Here is an 11,420-nt window from a genome sequence, read left to right as displayed (position 1 = left end):
GGTAATGTCGTGCTTGTCGGGCTTTTGTGGCCCAAAATGTCATCTTTTAAGACACGTGTTTCTTGCCCATCTGCGGATGTGTAAGGTTGCTATGCATCATTTTCGTTACTGTTAAATATCATATAAATATATTCTTACAGACCTCCGCTTACCCTATCTTTGTTTGCAGTCGTTCCTTAAAATTTTACACGTACTGAGTTTTCGGCCCTACTATTGTTGCTGCGCATACGTTCTGCGCATCTCGAGATACTCGGGTTTCCTATGGATGGTGCCTACTAATACAGGGATAGTTTTGCACGGTTTAAAACTATGAAAAGAAAGCAGAACTTAGCATAAAGAAAATTGGGGGAAACCATGCATTTTTCAGAGATGATTAATGTTCAATTTGGAAAAAAACTCCATACATTGCTTTGTATTTTAGCACTTTTTAGAATTACTGCTACTTAATTGTCTCTAAAAAATGCTAAGCTTTAAGCAATAACCCTTGCTAAGATCTGCTTTCCCCCCATAGTAATAAACTGCGCAAAAATACCTCGTGTGTTAGTAGGCACCGTCCTTAATAGTAGCTTCAATCATACGTTAAAATTTGTCGGCCGATATCTTTTCTGTAGCACTTCCACACTTTTATAAATCGGGCCGACTTTCGTCCGGGTCTGCGAAGAATGCGAGTTGCGAGTTACAAACAGACTAAATAGAGATATTTCTAATCCTAGTCAAGGCAAAATAATAAGTTAGGGATCGCAAAGACTTCGGGAAAAATAAGCAATAACCCCTGGGTGGGCACTCTTTTCCTGGAGTTCAGTTTTAATATCTGCCTAGTTACACCCAGAGGGTTACATGTTTGGGTAAAAGAAGTGTTAGGGACCTATGCCATTGTTTTATAAAGCCCAGACAATGGTGAAAAATGGACGAATCCGATAATTTTTCTTTCGTACCTTTTTAAGGGAAGAAAAGAAGTAAGAACCCACGGCCAAAAAAATAGGCCACTCTTAGGGGGTTGTTTTCAAAATTTCACACGAGCATTTGCGTCACTTTTATGCATAGGAGTACCCAAGGCTCTAAATTTATTTAGCAAAGAAATCCACCACTAAAACACTATGCCAGCTGATAAATAAAAGAAGCATCGTTTCCGAAAGACTAAACAAAAAAGGGTGTGGCAATCAAGTTTGTGGGTATTTTCCGAGTTGCTAATAACAAAATCTGAATGTAACGGAACTGCCCGCTATCCATAAATGATATAAACGATATAAGTGCAAGGGGTTCGCAAACATAAGAGTAAAGGTTTCCTTATGATGGCTACCGATCTTGACGGATCATTCGCAGTGATCATATCGAAACCTGGCGATACAAATGTCTGTAATCTTTCCATCACAGACGATCGCTCTCGATACCTAAAATACTGTTTTCAGCAATGGAGTGATCGTTGCCGATCATATGGAACGGCCAGCCGTAATGCATCCTCGGAGACTTGGTCAGATGTTCGTGTTTAAAATATGTATGTATGTATGTATGTATGTATGTATGTATGTATGTATGTATGTATGTATGTATGTATGTATGTATGTATGTATGTATGTATGTATGTATGTATGTATGTATGTATGTATGTATGTATGTATGTATGTATGTATGTAACCTGTAATTGTCAGTAATTATTTGAAAAACAGAACTAACGTGAAATTTTGTTGGCTACGACTCATTTTCTAAACTATTGACTATTAAGCCGCCGTTACACGTTGAAACTTTTAGCTGAAACTTGCGTGCAACGGCAAACGAGACAAGTTTCACGAAGTGGTGTTACACGGTGAAACTCTTGCTTTTTCACCACTGCGACCGTTGCGAGCCGTTGCAGAAGGAGAAAGCGGTTCTACTTTTCGTGAAACTTGTCTCGCAACGGAAGTTCGCAAAAGTTTCACGAAACCGACCATGTTACACGGCGCAACGCCTGCTGAAACTTGTTTCGCAGCGCCGTTGCACACAAGTTTCAGCTAAAAGTTTCAACGTGTAACGGCGGCTTTAGTATCGTTTTTATAAATTGGCACTCTTAGAAGCGTTTCCCTCGATTTTGCTTTTTTTCCGGCGAATTTTTCCTGCTGAGTTTTTTTCCCTTACACCTTTCTCGTGTTTTCTTTGCTTGCACATGCACGTGCACATGAATCCGCTCTTTGCAGTTTAATAAACGCGTGGGAAAATCTTAGAAACTCTGACGGAATGTAGCGATATGGAAAGTTGTGATGGTAAAGACCACGTAGTCGTGCAGTTAATCTTTGTTCACCATGGAGGATAATACCAAGTGTCAGGATGGTAAGCAATGTTTTATTCTATTTTGTTACCGTGCAATAGTAAACTTATTACGCGTAAATTAACTATCACAAAGCCGAAGTATCTGGCCAGTGATCTTTTCGCGTGCGCTTTATGTTGTTTAAGGACTACAGTAATCTCGCAACTCGCAACTCCACAACTTGCAAATTACTCAATCCCCTTAGAAAGGTGCTTATTACAACACTTGTTGTCAGTAGTCGTATGCGCTCACTTAGGGCTGATTTGACAGGTACTCATCAAAGTCAGTTACCATAGCAACGTGTCTTTGAAGTTACCGCCGAAGATTTGACAGGTACTCATCAAAGTGACTTACCATAGCAACCGAGAAATTAGCATTAAAGTGATGGATAGGTAACAAGAGCGATAGGCGGAGTCAAAGATCGCTGCATAGGAATGAAGGCCAACTAAATCTTACTTTTATGCTGTTGCCCTAATCTCGCTTTCATGTCATTGGATAGTTGTGAAAGAACGATGAGATGACGTCATGACCGGAAGTGGGTGGAATTGTGCCCAGTCCCCTCCCGAGCCAAGGAAACCAGAATTCAAACTGCCAACAATAGTTTAGTACCAAAAAATCCTAAGAATTACAGGGCGGGACGTGTGCGAGGTCCTAGCGACCAGCGCCCGACTTACGTAAAATAGTATTTACAAGCTTCTCCCTACCAGCCGAAGAGTGACACCCAAAAACTATTTGCAAGAAATTCTCGCTTCAGCCGCGGGACGAGATTTAAAGGAAGAAACTTGCGGCAACGTGCTGCTCATACCCAGATGGTTTTACATGTCACACACTTTCAACTATGTTTAAAGGATCTGGAAAGAAGCAGACTAGCAAACATTTTTGTAAGAATAACGAAACATTTGAGTTTACAAGACATGTTTCGGTCGTGCAACGACCATCTTCAGTGGAAAGTAGAATTAATTTGAAATTACATTTGAATTGATAATGTATTAATGCTGAACAAAGATAAATAACAAACGTACAATAAATTATGAATCTAACAAAATAGCCAATCTAACAAAGGAAGTATACGAGAGAACGAGAGAGTTAAATTAACGTGGTATAGTTGCTTGTTTAAAGAAGGGTGCTCCCAGGAGATGTGTAACGCTTCTTTTATCTAGACCTGGAATTTTGTGGTCGCATGGTCTATAACTTTAAAACATTCAGCAGAGCAGAAATTGCGGCAAGCCTTGGATTGTTGAAGGTGTTGATAGATATCTGAGGTCCTGTCCCTGATTAGGTGTTCGCGAATGCGTGTCGAGAGGTCTCGGCTGGTTTCGCCGCCATAGCAAGAATTACAGCTTGCACAGGTAAACTTTTAGACAACATTCGAACAAAGTTCAATAGGCACAGGGTCCTTTACGCTAAACATGTTACTGCCCTTGAAGGAAGAAATGGCTAGCTTAACATCAAGATCATTACAATAACGTTTAAGTAGCATGCGTAATCTGTTTTGTGCTGAAATAGAGAAGGGCCCAACTTAAGGTAATTTGAAAAATCGTGAATAAATGGAGGGAGGACTAGCAGGTATGTTAGGAAGGGTCTGAGTTTTAGTAATGTACTGCCTGATGACCCTCTCAACGATATGTCTGGGCAAAAGGATTTTACGTAAAACAATTTTTTTAATTTTTTAAAATGTTTGTTAAAATAAACTCCAGTGAGCAGCCCACAGCAACACATCTTGTCAACTTTTTTATTATCTCCTACCGGTTTCGTCTGATAACAAAGACTTCGTCAGGGAGTTAAAACAAGATAGTGAGGAAACTTATTTAATACCTAATCATTGTAGTACAAATCACGTTCCAACAAGGGTGAACAGCGAAATAAACCCAAAAAGCATTACGTGCAGGATATGACGGAAATCCTGCAACACGCTGAAAAAGCGCAATGTTTCACCCCCCTCACGAAGTCTGTGTTATCACACAAACCCCGTAGGAGATAATAGAGAAGTTGACAAGATCTGTTGCTGTGTGCTGCTCACTAGAGTTTATTTAAAAAGAACTTAACGCGTATGCATGAGCAATTATTACTCTAGAGTAACCCATAAGCATGAACAGTTCTTACTTTTGAGTAACGCATGAGAATGAGAAGTTATTACCCATGATAAACGCAGGGGCATAAGCAGTTATTACCCTGGAGTAACGCATGAGCATGCACAGTTATTACTCTTGAGTAACGCACAAGAATGAGCAGTTATTACTGATGAGTTCCCCATGAGCATAAGCACTTATTACTCTTGACTAACGCATGAGCATGAGCAGTTATTACTTATGAGTTGCGCATGAGCATGTGCAGTTATTACTTATGAGTTGCGCATGAGCTTGTTTAGTTATTACTGATAAGTTGCTCATGAGCATGAGCAGTTATTACTAATGAGTAACGCATCAGGATGAGCAGTTATTACCTATGAGTAGCGCATGAGCATGTGCAGTTATTACTGATGAGTTGCTCATGAGCATGAGCAGTGATTACTGATGAGTTGTGCATGAGCATGAGCACTTATTTCTCTTGAGTAACGCATGAGAATGAGCAGTTATTGATTATGAGTTGCCCATGAGCACTTATTACTCTTGAGTAACGCATAAGCATGAGCAGTTATTACTGATGAGTTGCGCATGAACACAAGCAGTTATTACACTTTAGTTGCGCATGACAATGCTCTGTTCTTAATTATGAGTTGCGCATGAGCATGAGCAGTTAATAGTTATCAGTAACGCATGAGTATGTGCAGTCATTACTCTTGAGTAAGGCATGAGAATGAGAACTTATTGCTTATGAGTTGCCCATGAGCATGTGCAGTTATTACTCTTGACTAACGCATGGGCATGAGCAGTTATTACTTATAAGTTTGGCACGAGCATGAGCACTTATTACTCTTGAGTAACGCATGCGCATGAGCAGTTACTACTTATGAGCTTTGCATGAGCATGAGCAGTCATTACTTGTAAGTTGCGCATGAGCATGAACAGTTATTACTTATGACTTGAGCATGAGCATGAGCAGTTATTACTTATGAGTTTCGCATGAGCATGAGCACTTATTACTCTTGAGAAACACATGAGCATAAGCAGTTATAACTAATTAGTTTCGCATGAGCAAGAGCACTTTATACTCTTGAGTAACGCATGAGCATAAGCAGTTATTACTGATGAGTTGCGCATGAACATGAACAGTTATTACTCTTGAGTAACGTATTAAGCATGTGCAGTTATTACATATAAGAGTTGGGCATGAAAATGGGCTGTTCGTAATTATGAGTTGCACATGAGTATGAGCAGTTATTACTTATGAGTAACGCATCAGCATGAGCAGTTATTACCTATGAGTTGCGCATGATCATGTGCAGTTATTCCTGAAGAGTTGCGCATGAGCATGAGCACTTATTACTCTTGAATAACGCATGAGCATGGGCAGTTATTACTTATGAGTTCCGCATGACCATGAGACGTTATTACTCCTTAGTAACGCATGAGCATGAGCAGTTATTACTTATGAGTTTCTCTTGAGCATAAGGAATTATTACTGATGAGTTGGGCATGAGCATGTGCAGTTATTACTGAAGAGTTGCGCATGAGCATGTGCAGTTATTACTGAAGAGTTGCGGATGAGCATGAGCACTTATTACTCTTGAGTTACACATGAGCATGAGCAGTTATTACTTATGAGCTTTGCATAAGCATAAGCAGTCATTACTTATGAGTTGCGCATGAGAATGAGAATTTATAATTAATGAGTTGCGCATGCGCATGTGGAGTTATTACTTATGAGTTGCGCATGAGCATCAGCAGTCATTACTGATGAGTTGCACATGTGCAAAAGCACTAATAATTCTTGAGTAAGGCATGATCATGAGCAGTTATTCCTTATGAGCTCCGCATGAGCATGAGCACTTGCTACTCTTGAGTAACGCATGAGCATAAGCAGTTATTACTTATGAGCGTTCATCAGCATGTGAAGTTATTACTCTTGACTAACGCATGAGCATGAGCCGTTATTACTTATGAGTTGCGCATGAGCATATGCAGTTATTACTTGTTAGTTCTGCATGAGCATGAGCGGTTATTACTTATGAACTTTGCATAAGCATGTGAACTTATTACTCTTGTCTAACGCATGAGCATGAGCTGTTATTACTTATGAGTTGCGCATGAGCATGATCAGTTATTACTCTTTACTAACGCATAAGCATAAGCAGTTATTACTTATTAGTTGCGCATGAACATGTGCAGTTATTACTTATGAGTTGCTCATGAGCATGAGCAGTTATTACTGATGAGTTTTGCATGAGCCTGAGCACTTCTTACTCTTGAGTAACGCATCAGTCATTAGCAGTTATTACTTATGAGTTCCGCATGAGCTTTAGCACTTATTACTCTTGAGTAACGCATGAGCATGAGCACTTATTACTTATGAGTTGTGCATGAGCATGAGTAATTTTTACTGATGAGTTGCGCATGGGCATATGCAGTTATTACGGAAGAGTTGCGCATGAGCATGAGCACTTTTTACTCTTAAGTAACGCATCAGCATGAGCAGTTATTACTTATGAGCTTTGCATGAGCATAAGCAGTCATTACTTATGAGTTGCGCATGAGCATGAAAATTATTATAATTAGTTGCGCATGAGCATGTGCAGTTATTACTTATGAGTTGCACATAAGCATCAGCAGTCATTACTGATGAGTTGAGCATGAGCATGTGCAGTTATTACTTATGAGTTCCGTATGAGCATGAGCAGTAATTACTCTTGAGAAACGCTTGCGCATGAGCAGTTATTACTTATGACATGCGCATGAGCATGACCAATTATTACTTATGAGTTACGCATGAGTATAAGCAGTTATTACTTATGGGTTGAGCATGAGCATGTGCTGTTATTACTTATGAGTTTCGCATGAGCAAGAACACTTATTACTCTTGAGTAACACATGAGCATGTGCAGTTAGTACTTTTGAGTTCTGCATGAGCATGAGCAGTTATTAGTGATGGGTTTCTGATGAGCATGAGAAGTTATTGCTTATGAGTTGCGCATGATCATGTGCAGTTATTACTCTTTACTAACGCATGAGCACGAGAAGTTTATTACTTAAGAGTTGGGCTTAAGCGTGTGCAGTTATTATTGATGAGTTGCTCATGAGCATGAGCACTTCTTACTCTTAAGTAACGCATGAGCATGAGCAGTTATTACTTATGAGTTGCGCATGAGCATCAGCAGTTATTTCTGTTTAGTAAGCATTAGCATGAGCAGTTATTACTCTTGAGTAACGCATGAGCATGAGCAGTTATTACTTATGAGTTGCGCATGAGCATGTGCAGTTATTACTTATGAGTTCTGCATAAGTATGAGCAGTTATTACTGATGGGTTTCTCATGAGCATGAACAGTTATTGCTTATTAGTTGCGTATGAGCATGTGCAGTCATTACTCTTTAGTAACGCATGAGCATGAGCAGTTATTACTTAAGAGTTGCGCATGAGCATGAGCAGTTATTACTGATCAGGTTTGCAGGAGCATGAGCACTTCTTACTCTTGAGTAACGCATGAGCATGAGAAGTTATTACTTATGACTTCAGCATGAGCATTAGCAGTTGTTACTCTTGAGTAACGCATGAGCATGAGCAGTTATATTTAGCACTTATTACTCTTGAGTTATGCATGAGCATGACCAGTTATTACTTATGAGCTTTGCATGAGAATGAGCAGTCAGTACTTACGAGTTGTGCATGAGCATGAGAAATTATTACTAATGAGTTGCGCATGCGCATGTGCAGTTATTACTTATGAGTTGTGCATGAGCATCAGAAGTTATTACCGATGAGTTGCGCGTGTGCATAAGCACTTATTACTCTTGAGTAAAGCATGATCATGAGCAGTTATTACTTATGAGTTCCGCATGAGCATGAACAGTTATTATTTATGAGTTGCGCATAAGTATGAGCTATTATTACTGATGAGTTGCGCATGAGCATCAGTAGTCATTACTGATGAGTTGTGCATGTGCATAAACACTTATTACTCTTGAGTAAAGCATGATTATGAGCAGTTATTATTTATGAGTTGCGCATAAGGATGACCAATTATTACTGATGAGTTGCGCATGAGCATTAGTAGTCATTACTGATGAGTTGTGCATGTGGATAAGGACTTATTACTCTTAAGTAAAGCATGATCATGAACAGTTATTATTTATGAGTTGCGCATAAGGATGATCAATTATTACGGATGAGTTGGGCATGAGCATCAGTAGTCATTACTGATGAGTTGGGCATGTGCATAAGCACTTATTACTCTTGAGTAAAGCATGATCATGATTAGTTATTACTTATGAGTTCCGCATGAGCATGAAGAGTTATTATTTATGAGTTGCGCATAAGGATCATCAATTATTACTGATGACTTGCGCATGAGCATCAGTAGTCATTACTGATGAGTTGCGCATGTGCATAAGCACTTATTACTCTTGAGTAAAGCATGATCATGAGCAGTTATTACTTATGAGTTCCGCATGAGCATGAGCAGTTATTACTCTTGACTAACGAACGAGCATGAGCAGTTATTACTTATGAGCTTTGCATCAGCATGTGCAGTTATTACTCTTGACTAACGCATGAGCATGAGCTGTTATGACTTATGTGTTGCGCGTGAGCATGTGCAGTTATTACTTTTGAGTTCTGCATGAGGATGAGCACTTATTACTGATGGGTTACTCATGAGCATCAGCAGGTATTACTAATGACTTGCACATGAGCATGCGCATTTTTTACTCTTGAGTAACGCATGAGCATGAGCAGTTATTTCTTATGAGTTGCGCATAAGCATTTGCAGTTATTACTCTTTAGTAACGTATGAGCATGTCAATTATTACTTATTACCTTCGCATGAGCATGTGCAGTAATTATTAATGAGTTGCACATGAGTATGAGCAGTTATTACTGAGGAGTTTAGCATGAGCATGAGCACTTCTTACTCTTGAGTAACGCATCAGCATGAGGAGTTATTACTTATGAGTTCCGCATGAGCATTAGCAGTTATTAGTCTTGAGTAACGCATGAGCATGAGCAGTTATTACTTATGAGCTTTGCATGAGCATAAGCAGTCATTACTTATGAGTTGCGCATGATCATGGAAAATTATTACTAATTAGTTTCGCATGAGCATGTGCAGTTATTACTTATGAGTTGCGTATTAGTATCAGCAGTCATTTTTGATGAATTGCGCATGTGCATAAGCACTCATTACTCTTGAGTAAAGCATGATTACGAGCAGTTATTACTTATGAGTTCCACATGAGCATGAGTAGTCACTACTCTCTAGTAACACATGAGCATGAGCAGTTCTTACTTATGAGTTGCGCACGAGCATGAGAAATTATAATTAATGAGTTGTGCATGCGCATGTGCAGTTATTGCTTATGAGTTGCGCATGAGCATGTGCAGTTATTACTCTTTACTAACGCATGAGCATGAGCAGTTATTACTTATTAGCTGCGCATGAGCATGTGCGGTAATTACTGATGAGTGGCTCATGAGCATGAGCAGTTTTTACTGATGAGTTTTGCATGAGCATGAGCACTTCTTACTCTTGAGTAACGCATCAGCGTGAGCAGTTATTACTTATTAATTCCGCATGAGCGTTAGGAGTTATTACTCTTGAGTAACGCATGAGCATGACCAGTTATTACTTATTAGTTGCGCATGAGCATGAGCAATTATTACTGATGAGTTGCGCATGAGCATGTGCAGTTATTACTAAACAGTTGCGCATGAGTATAAGCACTTATTACTCTTGAGTAACGCATGAGCTTGAGCAGTTATTACTTATGAGCTTTGCATGAGCATAAGCAGTCATTACTTATAAGTTGCGCATGAGCATGGGAAATTATTAATAATTAATTGCGCATGAGCATGTGCACTTATTACTTATGAGTTGCGCATGAGCATCAGCAGTCATTACTGATGAGTTGCGCATGTGCAGAAGCACTCATTAGTCTTGAGTAAGGCATGATTATGAGCAGTTATTACTTATGAGTTCATCATGAGCATCAGCAGTCACTATTCTCTAATAACGCATGAGCATAAGCAGTTATTACTGATGAGTTGCGCACGAGCATGAGAAATTATTACCGATGAGTTGCGCATGAGCATGTGCAGTTATTTCTGAAGAGTTGCGCATGAGAATGAGCACTTATTACTCTTGAGTAACGCATGAGCATTAGCAGTTATTACTTTAGAGTTGAGCATGAGCATGAGCAGTAATTACTGTTGAGTAACGCATGAGCATGAGCAGTTATTACTTATTAGTTGCGCATAAGCATGAGCAATTATTACTGATGAGTTGCGCATGAGGATCTGCAGTTATTACTGAAGAGTTGCGTATAAGCACGAGCACTTATTACTCTTGAGTAACGCATGAGCATTAGCAGTTATTACTTATGAGTTGCGCTTGAGCATGAGGAATTATTACTGATGAGTTGGGCATGAGCATGTGCAGTTATTACTGAAGAGTTGCGCATGAGCATGTGCAGTTATTACTAAAGAGTTGCGCATAAGCATGAGCACTTATTACTCCTGAGTTACGCATGAGCTTGAGCAGTTTTTACTTATGAGCTTTGCATGAGCATGAGCAGTCATTACTTATGAGTTGCCTATGAGCATGAAAAAATTATAATTAATGAGTTGCGCATGCGCATGTGCAGTTATTACTTATCAGTTGCTCATGAGCATCAGCAGTCATTACTTATCAGTTGCGCACGTGCAAAAGCACGTATTATTCTTGAGTGAGGCATGATCATGAGCAGTTAATACTTATGAGCTCCGCATGAGCATGAGCACTTACTACTCTTGAGTAACGCATGAGCATGAGCATTTATTACTTATGAGTTGCGCAGGAGCATGTGCAGTTATTACTTATGAGTTCTGCATGAGCATAAGCAGTTATTACTTATGAGCTCTTCATCAGGTTGTGAAGTTTTTACTCTTGTTGACTAACGCATGAGCATGAGCTGTTATTACTTATCAGTTGCGCATGAGCATTTGCAATTATTACTTATGAGATCTGCATAAGCATGAGCAGTTATTACTGATGGGTTGCTCATGAGCAT

This window comes from Pavona decussata, unplaced genomic scaffold (assembly GCF_977016875.1).
Source record: "Pavona decussata unplaced genomic scaffold, jaPavDecu1.1 SCAFFOLD_72, whole genome shotgun sequence".
NCBI classification, from domain to species: Eukaryota; Metazoa; Cnidaria; class Anthozoa; order Scleractinia; family Agariciidae; genus Pavona; species Pavona decussata.
This window is presented reverse-complemented; position numbering follows the sequence as displayed.